We start from the raw sequence: 17,596 nt of genomic DNA on the forward strand, positions 1-17,596 counted from the left end.
TGAGGCTTATTTTGACCTTCAGTGTGACTCAATGTAACTGTTGCTTGTAGCATTATTTTCCAGATGAAGGAGTCTGGCACTATTTGCTGCAGTGACAGGAAGCCTACGATCCTGAGCCGGCACAAAGTGAATCTCCACAGTGAGCTGATGACTCTGAGGCTCTCAGGGAGTGAATAATCTGAAACCCATTAGCACAATATTCTTCTGATATTTGTTTAGAACTACATGAAGTGGTTAAGAATCTCATTTCATATTTACAAAAAATGAATGGCTTCATTCTTTCTCATAAAAATAAGGAATTTTACATGTATAGATATAAAGCCATCTTTAATATAGTTTCACTTGTCTTTGATTTTACTTTTTTTTGCACTTGTGAGTGCATAGTGTTAACTCACTCATACTCAGTCAAAATAAAGTTAACTTAGATGAATATAATTAAAGGAATCCCATTCAAATAGCTTTAAAATTCCTTTCTGGCTTTCATTCAGGCAAGCATAGATCTGGAGATACTGCTTTTCTGTTTTTTCTTAGTGATTTTGTAAGCCAAGCATCATTTTGGGGACCAAATGGAAACCATTTCACAGCCCTGCAGAAGGACAGCAAAGGGAAATTGGAGACCCATTTGCAGAAATTTCTCTTGCTCTCTGACCTCATGGAACTGCCTTGAATGTGGAATAAATTTATATGTGAAAGTAACTTTGCAGACAGAGAAGTCAGTATATCGTTAACATCAACAATAATAATTTCAAATGATATGCTCTCTGCCGTCCCTGTGTTTGGCAGAATGGAAATACTTGTGAGAGGTGTCAGATATCCCAGGAAAACCAGTTTCTTCTTTGATTTTTTTCTGACCTCTTCCCTTTTTCCCCATATTCTTCTTCCTCAGGAGAATACTCAGAGAAGTAAATTCAAAAGTGAATTTATTACTTTGTCTGTACCTAAATGGCTTAAATATTCAGAAATAATTTTCCTTTTCAGATAGTTGAACAATTGGCAAGTTATGAAATAATTACAAAAGCTGACCTTTTCAAAAGAAAAAATATCCTTGCTGGTTTGGTAAGTAGAAAATGGATTTGGTCTGTATTTAAAATGTCAAGCTTTGAACTCATCTAGGTCTTCTCATACTTAGCGCTCTCCTGTCTTTGATACTTGGGAAGTTAAAAAGACTCAACTGACTATTCTATTATGTATTCTAAGAAACTTAAACTGAAAAGAGTAGCCTGTATGACTCATGGCCAATTGAAACAGACCTTGGTGTGATAGAGAACACATGGAGGAATGATTTTCAAAATCAAGTAACTTCTGTGATGCTACTAGATGGACCACATTCTATTTCTAAGGAACACACTAAACTATAAGAGGCCCTAAGACAAGAGGCTTTGTAAAGGAGTGAGGCAGAATTGAAAGAGAAATTACTATTCGAAGTTTTCTATTAAGGATTTGTGTTGAGTATGGTTATACCTAGTCTGGGGAGGAAGAATATAAAGAAGAGAGATACAGAATGGAATGAACTGGAGTAAGAGAAAATATCACTTCCTTGACTGTGAGCTCAATTGCTGAATATAGAAAGTCCACGAGGAGGTGAGAAATTGTAGCTAGAGCTGAGACAAGCGTATAAATGAGCAGATAAGTGGTGGAGAGTGGGGCTGAGTCTAACATTTTCACATGGAATGTGTGTCTTGCCTCATGTGGAGAACAGTTTCAGGGAGCTTCAGGAGCTGTGCAGACACCCTCACTTCAGACTTGTGATTCAATTACAGTTGTGACTCCGTTATAGTTGTTGTGATTCAGAAATAGTCCCCAGCAGGAAGGGGCGAAAATGGAAAAGAGCATCAGTAACCGCTTTATGCTATTTTCATACATTTTTATTATTTTTTATATATTTTTTATATTATTTTTATATTATATTTGTTCTATTGTAAGAACAATTATTTTATATTATTTTTATATTATATATTTTTTATATTATTTATTCATACATTTTTATTATTTTTACCCAATGGTCAATAACATGATCCTAAAGGAAATTCAAGAAAGTATAGCAAAAAATAAAATGTATTTAAGACTATTCTAAACCACATATGTTTTATAGAATTTATGCCCTAGAACACAGCACTTTCTATACTGATTGGGTTTTTTCTACTTGCCATGGTCATAAAGATTTGCTTTTTGAGACTCCCTTGTAAATTAATTGATATAAGACATCCTGTCAGTCTAATATCAAATATTTATATTTGTTTAAAATTTTTTTTCTCTCAAATGCACTACAAGAATTAAAAATAGCAAAGAGAATCCTAGTTTTTCCCAATGTTTTTCTGTACAGAAATTTGGGGATCAACATCAGCATGATGCCTAACTGATAACATGGTTAAATAATTTTGCTATTCATGTGGATTTAAGCCTGTCATTGTGGTTGATAATCATAATTTTTAGACAGCAACTTGATTCAAGGTATTTGTAGTAGTATGGAATCAACAACATTATCTGCTAAGCATTTCACTTCTGGATATGAGGCACTTACTTATTTATACACTCACTTCATACACTCAGTTTTAATTGAGCATTTCAGAATATTGCTTATGAGTATATGCAGTAATATAGAGAGATGATTTAATATAGCAGATTGTCTGTGGTGCCTCAGTCATTTGAGTAACCAAGTACCATTAGCATATCATTACCGTTTGGGATTAATATACTACCTAATGTGGAAAATAAGTATACTAAGCTAGGCCCCCAAATGCCAGGGACTTCCATTGTAAAAAAAATTCTATGTAGAAATCCTTTAGCTATATTGATTCAAAATTCAGCCATATATCATAAGTAAATATATATCAAAAATCACTATTTTATAAACATAACAGGAAGTGTGTTCCAAATGTGGTGTGTTATTGATGAATGACACAATAATAACCTTCTCATACATGAAAGAAAGTTTCATTTAAGCCAACGCTTTCCTACACGGAGAATAAACTGAGCTTCATTGAGGTTTTTAACAGCATAGGGTCACAGTGTCAGTCCATCTTTGATGGAGGAATATGGTTCAGTTCTCTTCATTTCCAGTTCAATACATTCAATACATTTGCTCCATGTTACACAGCATCCCAGATAACTGCAGAGAAAAAGTTGGTTAGCTTTGCTGAGTTTTTGCCTTCCCAATAAAATAGCACAAAGCAAGCAAACCAATAATAACTACCATAGTGTTGTTGCCAAAAGGTTGTTCTTACAATAGAACAAAACAAGGAAAAAGTAATTTCACCTCTCAGCATCCACGTTCCTATGTCTGCAGTTCACATCTTTGGTACCTCAGAGGTTTTTGTCCTATGATAAACACCTTCTCTTCCATTTTTCTCTCCCTTAATGTCCTTTGTAATGAAAGGCAGAGCAGTGATGGAAACAAAAGGGCTAAAGCCAGCCTAGAGTTTTACAGAGTCTCACAGACCAAATAAACCCGGTTCACTTTACAAGCCAGCAAAGCTGCTCCTTTGCCAGCTTGATCTAGATTTGTGCTAAGGCTGTTCTGACTCGCTCACCTTACAGAGCTGAGAGAAAGCTTTCACACTGCCGCTCTAGAGATTCAAAATCGAATTCTTTAAGTCAGAGTACAACTGCTGGCACCCGTTTTTCTTTTCTGTGGGTGAAACAGGTAAAAACTTTATTGCATCTCATTTCTCTTCTTCAGCTACCGGTACCCACCACAATGCAAGCAGCCCTCGTTTGTAGGCGCATTAAGTGAACAGAAGCATGGAGACTGCGTTGCGCAGAGGCTAAGAGCTGGCTTGTTTCCTGGTGGCTCTGGGGTGAGCCCCTGGCTGGTGCAAACTGTCCTGGAAACAATAACGGAACGGCCCAGGAGAGGGAGCTCGTCACTAACATGAGCTGAAGGTGAAGCCTGTCTGTTCAGATGAACCTCATTTCCCTTCTCCTACAAAACCCAAGGGCTCCTAGAAATCAGGGCTGAATAATGTCTGCTGGTGATCAGTTACTAATGTTAGGAAGACTCCAATTTGGGGGAAGAAAATCTTTCCAGACTCATCAAGATCATGGCTTCAACGTGGCGAGAGCTGGAAGCATAGTACTGAGTCCCCAGACTGTGAGATTCAAGGAGGTGCTATGACTATTCACAAAAAGCAAACCCCAAATTACAGAGACAGCTACAGATGAAACCCAGCGGAGATGACAGAGCTAGGGCGTGTGTGTGTGTGTGTGTGTGTGTGTGTGTCTGGCAAATGAAAACCTAGGCTTCCTTTGACATGGACAATTGATAGTTCATAGTCTACATAAAGTCTTTGCAAGACCCCTCTTTTTTTTTAAGAAAAAAATTATTTATTTGAAAGGCAGAGTTAACAAGAAAGAAAGAGAGAGAGAGAGAATCTTCCACCTGCTTGTTCACTCCAAAATGGCAACAATGGCCAGGGCTGGGCAGGCCAGAGCCAGGCACCCAAAGCTTCTGCAGGGTCTCCCACATGGGTGTAGGGGTCCAAACACTTGGGCTACCTTCTGCTGCCTTCCCAGGCACATTAGCAGGGAGCTGGATCTGAGCTGGAACCTGGGCCCATATGAAAAGCTGGTGCTGCAGGCAGTAGCACAACCCAGTACACCACAACACCAGCCCTAAGACCCGTCTTTTAATCAAATGTTCCACTCAGGCCCTTTTTAAAATTAATTAATTAACTAATTAATTAATTTAGTTGACAGAGAGCGTTAGACAGTGAGAGAGAGAAACAGAGAGAAAGGTCTTCCTTCCATTGGTTCACCCCCCCAAATAGCCGCTACGGCCGGAGCTATGCCTATCCGAAGCCAGGAACCAGATGCTTCCTCCTGGTCTCCCATGCAGGTGAAGGAGCCCAAACACTTGGGCCATCCTCCACTGCCCTCCTGGGCCACAGCAGAGAGCTGGACTGGAAGAGGAGCAACTGGGACAGAATCCGTTGCCCCAACTGGGACTAGAACCCGGCGTCCATATTGGATGCCGGTGCCGCAGGCAGAGGACTAACCAAATGAGCCAGGGTGCCAGCCCCACCCCCCACTCAGGCCCTTTTGACATAAAAGGCTGGAACTGCCCATGAGGTCTGTGGATATACTGGCTTGAGGATGACCATACATATCCTCTTTCTCTGCCTACCCTCCTGACTATGCTTTTTCCCATTCAGGATTCTCGTTTTGTTTTTAAGATTTGTTCTAGGCAAATAATTTTCTATTTCTTTTCTGTTGTCATTTTATTCAAATGGTAGGAAACAACCAAGGAAATAGTAACATCTTACAATTCAAGGGAAGAAATCAAAAGAATGGAGTTCTAGACACTACGTTTTGTGGCCATATACTGAAGAGAAAAAGAATTATGCACTTGTGAATGAGTGCACTTGGAGTTTTCTTCCTACATCTGGTCCACTAAGAATTTTTAAAAGTGCTCACCTCTGAGCTGAAGCATAATCATAGCAAGGAACACCTTCCATGCTACCTGAACTGCAGCCACCACAGTTCCAGGTAGGTTTTTGAAGATTCCCCCTTGAACACAGTAACCTGGTCCCACAGAGCGTTGGAAATGAGCACATCTCTTTGTTTCACTCCTAGTGAACTCACTCATTAGGAAATAAACAGGGGTGAAGGAAGAAGGATAGCCCCCATGGCACCTTCTAGAATCCCCTGAAGAGAGATTTCCTGTGTGTCTGGACATGTGACCATGGACAGCGCTCACACCTGCCACTGGATTTGAGCGTGCAGGAAGCAGTCTTCTCCTTGCAGCCTCTAGGGGGCAGTGCTCTCTTTCCTTTTGATTCCATGTTAGCAGAGGACCCAAGACAAGAGAATTTTCTCCGGGTTCTGGGAGTGAGGGTGGAGGGTTGGAATGGCTTGATAGCTATCTGTTTATAATCACTAGAAAGTGGTATGTGATACCTTTAATGAAGACAGTCCTGGGAACCCCGTGTGCCAACTGTTGGTGTGTATTTTACTAAAAGTATTTAAGAGGTTGTTTAGCCCTATAAATTGTATAGCACAAAAATCTGGGGTTAAAAATTTACTGTGGGAGAGTTGACAGGCATGCAGACAGGACACCATGTGTGTGCAAAGTGTGACAGGGTACAGCAGTGTGGCAAGGAGGAAGTGCTAATGGCCAATGTCTGCCAGCATAGGTCAGGGAGTACCTCTGGGAAGCATGGACAGGAGAGCCTGAGACTGACAACAATGAACGGAGGAGGTGCAGACAGGCAAGAGCAAGGAGCAGGTTGCTGGCAGAGAAAAGCACAGGGGCATGGGGGAGTGACAGGAATTCGGTATTGGCAGAGCAGAAATATTGAGGTTGGGAGAATGCATGAGGACACCTTAAGGGTGCTTACACTTGCCACCTGGGGCTCACCCTCAGTCTCCTAAGTGATAGGGGCGTGGTGAATTGTTTGCAGACTTACTCTCAAATCACTCCTGTGGTATGTGTATGGTTCCAAGATTCTTACGTTCGTGAGGACAACATTTGCGTTGGAATTTTAAAGGTAAACTTGGAGCTGTTGGTGCACCTGCAGTCAGTAGAGTGTTTTACAGGTTTTCTAATGATGCAAATTTGTTATGGAAGGAAGGTCTACTTCGTTAGATATTGTGAATGATGTGACACATTTGACTTGTGACAAGCCAATGTAAGAGCTTCCTACACTGAACAGCATGGGTCTTTCCTGGGAATGGCTGGAGTGGAGCAGTCATGAGTGTGCACAGCATATTATCTGCCTGTAGATGAGTCTGTCAGTAACAATTTAGATGCGATGCCCTGTCAGACCAGGGGAGAAGGCAGCTCCCGCAGTGGAGATTTGGCTTGTTAAGTGTAGTGGACGGCATTTGTTGGAATTATTAGACACTGACAAGGAAAACATGATTATTTTGGGTCACAATTCATTTAGTATATGTGAAAAAGCATTGAGTAACAGCTGTGAACCTAGCAGAAGCTTCAGACAGGCTCAGCTGAGTTGGAGCACATTTTCATGCTACATTCATGAAATCTAATAAAATAGGAAGTACTTTGGTCAATCTGGTGAAAACAATGCTTACATTGTAAGCCTCATTTAGAACTAAATAGAAAAAAATGTATTTTTTCCAAAAATATAACATGCTCCTTTAAAAAATTATGTATTTCTACATTATTTATAAGTTAGAGAGGGTGACCAAGAACTCCCATCCTGTAGTTTACTTCCCAGGGCTTGGCTAGGCTGAAGCCAGGAGTCTGGAACTTCACTAGAGTCTCCCATGTAGGAGAAAGGAACCCAACTACTTGAGCTATCAAGTTCTGCCTTCCAGGGTGCACAATTAGCACAAAGCTGGAATAAGAAGTGGAGCCAGGATTCAAACCCAGGCACTCTGTTGTGAGATGTGGACATCCCAAAAGGTGGCTTAACTACTGCACCAAATGCATGCCCTGCATTCCTTTTTAATAACATAATGATTTCTTTTCCAACTGGCTGCAAAGATCACTAAGAAGTAACCACAATGTCCATGATAGCCTATTGCTCTCTGTATTCATGTTCTATTATCGCTCAATTATTTAAAATTTCAAGAATATTACCATGAAAGACTTCCTGTTAAAATGAAACATTTTATGTTTCTAGCATGGCTGCCCTCATATCCAAGTCTGGTCACAAGTGAAAAAGTAGGTTAATTTGAAGGGCTTTCAGAGATGAAAAATGCAAGTATACATATTTTATATGTGTAATAGGATAAAAGCTATTTAAAAATAATTTGAGGGATCTCAAAATCTACAAAATTCAAGAATTTTTTCTCACAAATGAGAAAATCCAAGTACCAATGGGTTCAATGTCTTTCTTAGGTAATCTACAGCTGAATGCTTAACATGTTTTTTTGTTTATGTATTAATTTTCTTTTTTTGTTTTACATGTATAAATTACTAACAAAGCTTTTAGAATTCTAGTAATTTAAAAATGAATATGGCTGTGGCTAACTTTAGTCAAAAATCACATCTTGGGACCAATAGTTGGTACAGTGGTTAAGTCACAGCTTGGGACACTTGCATTCCAAATTGGAGGATCTGAGTGGAGTACCAGCTGCTCCAGCTTCTGATCCAGCTTCATGTTAATGCATACCCGGGAGGCAGTAGACAACAGCTTAAGTAAGTATTTGGGCCCCTGTCACCCATGTGGAAACTGGAGTTGAGTTCAAGGCAACTGGTTTCAACAAGGTTAAGTCCTGGCTGTTGAGGACATTTGGAGAGTGAGCCAGGAGAAGGAAGATCTCTCTTGGTCTCGGTCTTTCTCTCTCTCTCTCTCTCTCAGTAAAATTGAAATAAATAAGTATAAGTTTACAAAAAAGCATTTGGGGACTGATGTGCCTCAGAACTAGAATAATAAAAATGGAAGCAAATTTCTTCATCAGGAAAGTTTGCTAACCTGCAAGTGCATGCATGCGTTCCTTTTGTTCTGTTTATTTCATCGTCACTTGCATCTCCAAAACCAGCCCATCCTACCCAGCCACGTGTTCCAGGGGACACAATGATCTTTGGAGTCTCTGATAAATGGAGCTATGCCCTAGTTCTCAGTAAACACAAAAGATAATTTAGAAATTTATTTAACAGAAAACCAGAGACTTCAAATTTCATACATGCCAACCTGGTAACTTCCCATCTTTCTTAAGGAATGATAGAAAACAAGCGTATGTCAAATTTCGCAGTCTGCTGTTTGTTATATTGAAAAAGTAGTAGGAATACAAACACAACAATAGACCATGTATTTCTAAAAGAGAGTAAAGGTCACTGAGGTGGATTAAAGATCTAAATCTATGCCATGACACCATCAAATTAATTGAGAACATTGGGGAAACCCTGCAAAATATTGGCACAGGCAAAGAATTCCTGGAAAAGACCCAAAGGCACAGGTAGTCAAAGCCAGAATGAACAAATGGGATTACCTCAAATTGAGAAGCTTCTGTACAGCAAAAGAAACAGCCAGGAAAGTGAAGAGAGAACCGACAGAATGGGAGAAATTATTTGCAAACTATGCAACCAATAAAGGATTAATTATCAGAATCTACAAAGAGATCAACAAACTCCACAATAACAAAACAAACAAACAAGTTAAGAGATGGGCCAAGGACTTAAACAGACATTTTTTGAAAGAGGAAATCCAAATGGCCAACAGACATGGGAAAAAATGTTCAGGATCTCTGGCCATCACAAAATGCAAATCAAAACCACAATGAGGTTTCACCTCACCCCAGTTAGAGTGGCCCTCATACAGAAATCAACAAACAACAGATGCTGGTGAGGATGTGGGGAAAAGGGCACCCAAACCACTGCTGGTGGGAATGTAAACTGGAAAAGCCACTGTCGAAAACAGTATGGAGATTCCTCAAAAATCTGAGTATAGACCTACCATATGACCCAGCCATCCCACTACTGATCTGAATATAGACCTACCATATGACCCAGCCATCGCACTACTGATCTGAATATAGACCTACCATATGACTCAGCCATCACACTACTGGGAATTTACCCAAAGGAAATGAAATCAGCAAACAAAAGTGCTATCTGCATCTCCATGTTTATTGCAGTTCAATTCCCAATAGCTAAGACATGGAATCAACATAAATGACCATCAATCAAAGACTGGATAAAGAAATTGTGGGATATGTACACTATGAAATACTACACAGCAGTAAAAATGGATGAAATCTGGTCATTTGAAACAAAAATGGGGCAAGCTGGAAAACTTCATACTTAGTGAAATAACCCCGTACCAGAGAGACAAATACCATATGTTCTCCCTGATCCATGAGAATTAACAGAGCTCCTAAAATGAAAGCTATAGAGGTGAAATTGACACTTTTAGAATCAATGACTTGAACAGTCCTTGTCCTGACTGTCCAGGGACAGTTTATTATTGCTACTCTTTATTTTGTATTTCTTTTTTTTTCCTTTGTTTTCTTCCTTTCTTTTTCTTTTCTCTTCTTCATACTATACATTGAACTCTTTATGTAACATAGAGTTAATCATACGTATGTTAAGTCAATTGGAAAAAGATCCCAGTAAAAAATAAGAGGGGGAATAAGAGAGGGAGGAGGTAGTCTCTAACTGCAAAGCTGTAGAGTTCATACAGTCCTACCCACTTACTACTAAGGGTACAACCTAAAAACTTGTCATGGGACTCAAAACCCATTAAAATTGGTGATATAAATGCCATCTTAACTGTTAAAATGATCATATTAAATGTTAAAGTCAACATATAGATAGGTTTAAGTGTAAAAGTGATCATATAAATAACATCAAGTGCCTGGTAATAATAATAGAATTAAAAAGGAAGCAAAGTCCAATATGGGAAGCAGTCCACACAGCAGACTCCTAGAATGACATTCGCTGTAAATAGCACTCTGACCTCACAATCAACCTTTAAGGCTTCCTGGTCTGGCTGAAAGGCCTGTGAGAGCACTTCAGGCATGGGAGGCCAAGACTCTGGCAAAAAAATATCCCACACGGAGGAGCTCTGTGAGACCTCAGTGGAAAGAAGGGGCCATCAAAGAAGGATGTATTTTGCTCTGAAGGAAGGAGAGAACACCCACTTTGCTCATGGCCATGTCCAAATACTGTTGGAGTCTGTGGTCACAAAAGGCTTCCACAGCCTTGGCAGCCCATGGCAAGAGCCTCGGATGATCACTGACGTCATAAATAAGACTGTTAATTGTTAAAGGAACAACAGAAGTCACTGTGCACTTACTCCCCATGTAGGACCTCTGTCCCCAATGAGTTGTACTATAAGAATCGACTGCTAATATTATTCTCAAACTGTACTCTGTATGTTGTGTGTGTGTGTGGATGCAAACTGTTGAAATATATGCTTATCATGGAGTTGGTCCTCTGTATATAAAATCAAACTAAAAATGAACCATAGGAAGAAGGGGATGGGAGAGGGAGAGGGAGGTGGGATGGGAGTAGGGGTGGGATGGTGGATATGGGGGAAAGAACCAGTGTATTTCTGAAGTCATACCTATGAAAAATGTATTCATTAAATAAGAACTTAAAAAATCATTAAGTAATATGACTGTCTTTTTAAAATTTAATTAATTTTTATTTATTTGTTTTTGTTTTTTTTTTCCAAATAAAAATTTCATACATTTCATATATACATATGTAGGAACACAGTGATTCTTCCCATCATATCCTCTCTCCCACCCATGCTCCCACCCTTCTTCCTCTTCTTTCCCTTATCCCCATTCTTTCTTTTTCCAAAGATCTGTTTTCAGTTTACTTTATACTCCTAAGATTAACCCTACAGTAAATAAAGAGTTCAACAAATAGTATGAGAGGAAAAAAAAAGCAAAAGAACACTGTTCCTCAACAGTAGAGACAAGGGCTGTAAACAATCATAGAATCTCAAAATGTCATTACATTTTAGTTATCTATTAGTTATCACAGACCAGGGAAAACATACAATATTCATCTTTTTGGGATTGCTAATTACTCTCAAATGTACATACAACATAAGAAGACACAGTAAGAGTTCATGGTTTAAAGACTGAAAGTAAAGTAGGACAAAAAATTAGATGTGGTATCGCTGAGCAATGAGGACTAAGAAATCCAATTGGCGTCCAGTAATTTGTGTGTTCCAATTTTTCTACAGAAATGCACTTCGTGTTATAATTAAGAATGAGCTTACTGAAAAATGCATGAAAGAATGATAGCCAGGGAGGCTTTTCAAGGGAAAAAGGGGGAAAAGGAAAACATGTTAGAAATGCTGGGCTTGTAATTTTAGGGAGCAGGAAGGCCTAGTGTACGGCTATTTAGGCTCTCCATTTACTGCCACTTGTGAATTTGCTCTCATTTTCAACTCGTGGGAAAAATTAGAATTTATTACTCATTGTCAACCTCTCATTTTCTGCTCTGTTACCTCGACCTGGCTGACATCTTCCTTCCCGACACATGCCCTGATACTTGTAACAAACAAACCTCACCTGAAGTTTCTTTAGAAACTCAATGCATCTGGACATTCCATTTTGGAAACATTAACTATGGCTCTAGTGAGGCAGCAGTTACTCTATTAAAATGATATAAATGAAATAAAACCCTCCCTGCCGTGTACTTTGAATTATGTGATAAATCTGCCCAGTTCTTCCTGTTTCTGCCTACTGAGAAAAGAACCTCAGGAAACCAATTTCCCTGCCCAATATTATCATCAGGTAATTAACGATGGTAGGATGGTCATGTTTCAGAGGGGTTCTTAAGGCTTTTGTGTTTATTAAACTTTATTTCCCACAGGTTTTAGTGACTTTCACATTTAACATGCCCATCTCCAAACACTTGGCATATAAGTCAGGTGCCAGGAAAGTTTGTCCAGAAAAGATCATTCAAAAATATTGTCGATTTTGTGTTCTACATGCAGTTTTTTTTTCAATTGTTCGAATTGTGCCATTGTAGCCTGACAGCCATCCCAGACTAAGTATACATACATGATTCATTGATTTATGAACATCGATCCTTGAATTCCATCTCACTTGCACACATCAACAAAGATTCTTCTTTTCATATTTTCAAACCATGTGATGGTAAAGCCATCTTTAGCGTGTGGACTTGACCAAAGACTGCGGAGGACTGGGCTAGTACACCGTATATTCCCAACCCCTGCCGTACATCAAGTTAGAACACAGGACATAATGGGCCAAAGTCTGGGATTCTGCTGAGGGGAAGGGGCTTGCCTTGGTCCTCAACATGGCATTCCTGGGGCTTTGCTGCATTTTCACCTGGATCCACCCTGAGGAAACTGTCAGGCAAACATCTTTAGTTTGAGTGCCTCACTTACAAAGAACATCAATTTTTCCTATTAAGAAACAGAAGATTCTCCTATTAAGAGACAGAAGAGAAAAGGGCAGGCATTTGGCATGCTAAGATACTATTGGGATGCCTACAACCCATAACAAAGTGCTTGGGTTCAAGTCTCAGCTGCACGCTCAGTTCTAACACTTCCTGTCAGTGCAGCCCACCCTGAGAGACAGTAGATGATGCTAGGTGATGTCCCTATCACCTAGGACTCAGGATGAGTTCCTAGTTCCCACCCTCAGCCTGACGCTGCCATGGCTACTGTGAGCACAGTGATCCAGATTCCCTCTCTCTCTCTCTCTCTCTCTCTCTTTCTCTTTCTTTCTCTCTCTCTCCCTCATTCCCTCCCCTTTCTCTCTCTCTCTCTCTCTCTCTCTCTCTCTCTCTCTCTCTCCTCTTTCCTTCCCCCTGCCCAAGCAAGCTGGCCTTGTGACTTACTTTTGCCAATATACCAAAAGCATTATTCTGCAAGTTTACCTTGATCCTTTGCCCACATCTGCCCTCACTCATGAAATGTGAGGTCATGGTCATGCCACCTCACAGCTTGCTGGAAGAGGAGAAACCTCTGAATGAATAAATTAACCATCTCACCAGGAGAACCTTTGTTCCCAAACAACCCAGGAAGAAGCAAAGATGTTAGCAAATCCAGCTGAGCTCTGAAAAAGAGTGGCACAAATTAACAGACTCCACCCACTGACCAGCCCAATTTTCCAATTCACAAACTTTCTGAGTTAAATAAACAGTTACTGTCTAAGTTTTAGAGTAGTTTCTTTCCCAGGAAAAACAGGCAGATACATCTGGTCTTCTGCCTACTCTATGAACAGATGTTCACAGAAGAACCTATGCAGAGAGAGAAGGACTCTGTGATTTCTCCCGTTGATATGGAACAGGTCATGAGTGGAACTGTCTACACAGCAGAGTAAAAAGGAAACATTACACAACTAAGCAAAGAAACCAGCACTAAGCAGTTTCCTACTACGTACCAGGCACACTTTCAGGTCTTCTCAACCCAGCCCTGAAAAAGCAGATGTAATTAAGGAAACTATATATCCCTCAAGTTCAAACAGGTAACCAGAGGAGTGGATCCAAGCACTGTTTTGGTCGACAATTACCATGTCCCATCTAAGACATTAGGTTCTTATAGTGTCTTATGAAAGCATGATTTACCTTTTTTAAATCTCCACAACTTATTCATTCTATTGATTTACAAGGCAAAGAGATGTCAGGATAGATCCCCCATTTTCTGGTTCAATTCCCAAATGCCTGAAACAGCCGGACTAGGAGGACAAAAGCTGAGAGCACAGAACTCGACCCAGGTATCCCGCACGGGTGACAGGGATTCTACCACTTGAGCCACTGCCTACTGCCTCCCAGGCTGTGCATGAGAGGGAAGCGAGTCTAGAAGCAGGGACTTGAACCCAGACATTCCAAAACGGGCCCCGGGCATCTCAAGCAGCGTCTGAACTGCTGTGGCAGATGCCAGCCCCTAACTTACATTTAGTACACAGATTTACAGACTTGGAGTGTTGATCATGCTTATGGGCTTATGACTTGGTGGTTTTGTTCATTTTTATTTTGTAGGGATCTTAAAAATTTTCTTATTAAAGATAGTAGATAGATAATACTTATTGTTCTCTCACACAATTGAGAACTCAATAAAATGCCACTAACCACGTATATTTTTAAATGCCTAAACCTAGGAGAACAGACATCGACAGACAAGGGAGTTTAACAGACTTAAGAAGCACAGCATATGGTGTCAACAAGGCAAGAGCAGCAGACAGAGGCAGGGGCATGCGTGGAGAGCAGGAAGAGGGTTCAGACAACCTCTACACCCTCCAAGAGACTGAGTCTTGGAAACATTTGCTTTGATAGTGGACATAAGTGAGAAATGTATCTAAAACCAGGAATCGTCTCGGAAAAACTAAAGAGGAAATAATTGACAACTTCACTGCCCTCACAGGTACAGAATTCCCAGCAACTAGCTACACACACCTCTATCACAGGAAAAAAACATGAATGTATTTGCCCGTATAGATGAACGGCCTCAGAAAAAGCCTCACCATGATTAGCTTGCCAGGCACATCCTCCCTCCATGTACACAGAGCCTAGAAATCAATTTACCCATAATCAAGGGGAGAACAAAGTCGACGGGTGAGCCTGGATCCAATGAAAGGCCACCACAAAACACACCAAACAGCAGAGATAAAGGAGAGGTTTATTGTTGGCAAGTGGGGAACTCAACCAGCTGGAGAGACAGAGGGCAAGAGAGAGCTTGTGCAGAAAACAGGTCTTGTTATGGCTTTGCAGAGGTAAGGAAGTGTGGAGCTGACACTGTGGTTGGGCCATTGTTCACCAGACTTCTAGTAAGCCAGGATGTGCTGAGGGCCAGAGCTTACTGCAAGATGGTTGCTCGGCCAAAGCCTACAATGGCGCCTGAGGCTTAAGATGGCACCTCAGATAAGATGGCACCAATTTTACCAACACTCGGAAGGCAGTGGAAGATGGCCCAAGTGCTTAGGCCTCAGCACCTGCTTGGGAGACCCAGAAGAAGCTCCTGGCTTTGGATTCGCTCAGCTCAGTCCATTGTAGCCATGTGGGGAGTTAACCAGCAGTTGGAAGACTTCTCTCTGTAACACTACCTCTCAAATAAATAAATAAGTCTTTTTAAAAAAGATCATAAAATCCTGATGGAGAAGATGATAATTTAATGAGAAAATTATATTTTAAAAAATGAATTGATAGAAGAATTTATTTGTCTAGAACCACATAACAGAAAGTATCACAGAAAAAGAGAAGTAATTGTGAACTGTATAAACATGAGCAGGGAGTAGGAACTTGGTACAGAGACTAAGATGCCACGTAGAACGCTGGATTTGAGTCCTGGTTCTGATGCTGATTTTAGCTTCCTGCTAGTTCAAACTCTAGAGAACAGAATGTTATGGCTCAAGTACTTTGACTATCTGTCACCCACATGGGAGACCTGGACTGTGTATCAGACTCCCGACTTTCACCTGATGTGGTCCTAGCTGTTGTAGGCATTTGGGGTGTGAATTAGTAGGTGGAATATCTCCTTCTGTCCATCTCTGTTTCTCTCTCTCTCTCTCTCTCTCTCTCCCCACCCCATCTCTATTTCTCTTCCAGATTCAACACAGCATAATGCAATGCAAAACATAATATATACGATAGAATTTGATAGATTATAAGCTGTAATTTAAAAAAAAATGGTTGCCTATTAGAAATATCAAACATTAGAAGAGCAAAGAAAGGTGATACACATCTCTACTCCCAGAATAAAGTATCCACGAATTCCTCGTACCCGTGTCCTTGCTCTTTTCCTTGGGGAGATTTTCTGATTCTCTTTGAACTTCGCAGTTGCCTTGATTGTTTTAAATGTTTTCTGTCACAGACATTGTTTTTTCTTTCTCTCTCTCTCTCTCTCTCTCTTTTTTTTTTTTTTTTTTTTTGACAGGCAGAGTATACAGTGAGAGAGAGAGAGACAGAAAGGTCTTCTTTTGCCGTTGGTTCACCCTCCAATGGCTGCCACGGCCTGCGCACTGCGCTGATCCAAAGGCAGGAGACAGGTGCCTCTGGTCTCCCATGGGGTGCAGGGCCCAAGCACTTGGGCCATCCTCCACTGCCTTCCCAGGTCACAGCAGAGAGCTGGCCTGGAAGAGGGGCAACCAGGACAGAATCCGGCGCCCCGACCGGGACTAGAACCTGGTGTGCCGGCGTTGCTAGGCGGAGGATTAGCCTATTGAGCCGCGGCGCCGGCCCGTTTTTTCATACCAGATGCCTGGATTTACAGTCATTGGTAACCACAGGGATGGGTTTCCTGCGACCAACCTCCAATCTTGTATTGTTTTAATATATGTCCTTGTATGTTTGTTATTAAAAGTCAATTTTGCATGTATTTGATGAATGTTTATGTAAAAATGTATACTTGAAAAAATATATAAAAGATAATTATTGAAAACCGAGTAATGTGTAACTTCTTCCAATTAATGATCAGATAATGAGGTACTAAAATATTGAATGACTTTTCACTACAACAATATAAAAGTTATAGGGAGTGACATGAATGAAACAAATTTCAGACTACTGGTCACCAATCACTAAATCATCCCAGGGTTTGAGAAGAATAGTGTGGAAAATATTGCTGCTAAGGATTTACTCTGCCTCATTCTTTACGACACAGTATGAAAAGAAGATAAGCCATGATTTAAAGGCTTGGAAAATACATAGATATATTATAAACTTCCTGATAAAGCTGCAGTACAGAATATCCAGTAGGTACATGCTTTGTGAAGACACAGTGCTCAATATATTATTCACAGTAATTTTCTGGCTCCTCGAAAAGTTACCATCCATAAAAAAGAGACAATCATTTATCTCTTGAGATGTGGCTTTGTAACTAGTTTTGTTCAGTTATGGGACTTGCAATTTAGTACAAGAGAAAACGTACTCAGCAGATGCCCATCGGTTTCTAATGTTGGAACATTTTACAAATTATATTGAAATGAGAGAACTATGAATTTGGCTAAGTTAAATTCCAAGAGGCTAAATAGCACCTTGACATCGTTTCTTAAGTCAGAAGTTTTTAAGAAGCAAGGCCTGTGACAGGAATTCTTGCTTAAGGGATAGATTGAAAAGTACACACGGAAGGAAAGGGAAGGGAAGGGAAGGGAAGGGAAGGGAAGGGAAGGGAAGGGAAGGGAAGGGAAGGGAAGGGAAGGGAAGGGAAGGGAAGGAAGGGAAGGCAGGGAAGGAAGGGAAGAAGGGAAGGAAGGGAAGGGA

The 17,596-nt window shown here is 40.5% G+C and overlaps 1 long non-coding RNA gene across 10 annotated transcripts in view; it reads right to left on the reverse strand.

Moving 5' to 3' along the window:
* Window positions 1-1,969: 1,969 nt before the first annotated feature.
* The window catches only part of LOC103350379 (uncharacterized), a 547,263-nt gene continuing 531,636 nt past the window's right edge, over window positions 1,970-17,596 (reverse strand). For all 10 annotated transcript variants that reach the window (XR_011388260.1, XR_011388263.1, XR_011388261.1 and 7 more), the window contains one exon: window positions 1,970-3,109. This is a non-coding gene — a long non-coding RNA (uncharacterized lncRNA). The remainder of the gene's footprint in view (window positions 3,110-17,596) is intronic.

This window comes from Oryctolagus cuniculus, chromosome 4 (assembly GCF_964237555.1).
Source record: "Oryctolagus cuniculus chromosome 4, mOryCun1.1, whole genome shotgun sequence".
Lineage (NCBI taxonomy): Eukaryota > Metazoa > Chordata > Mammalia > Lagomorpha > Leporidae > Oryctolagus > Oryctolagus cuniculus.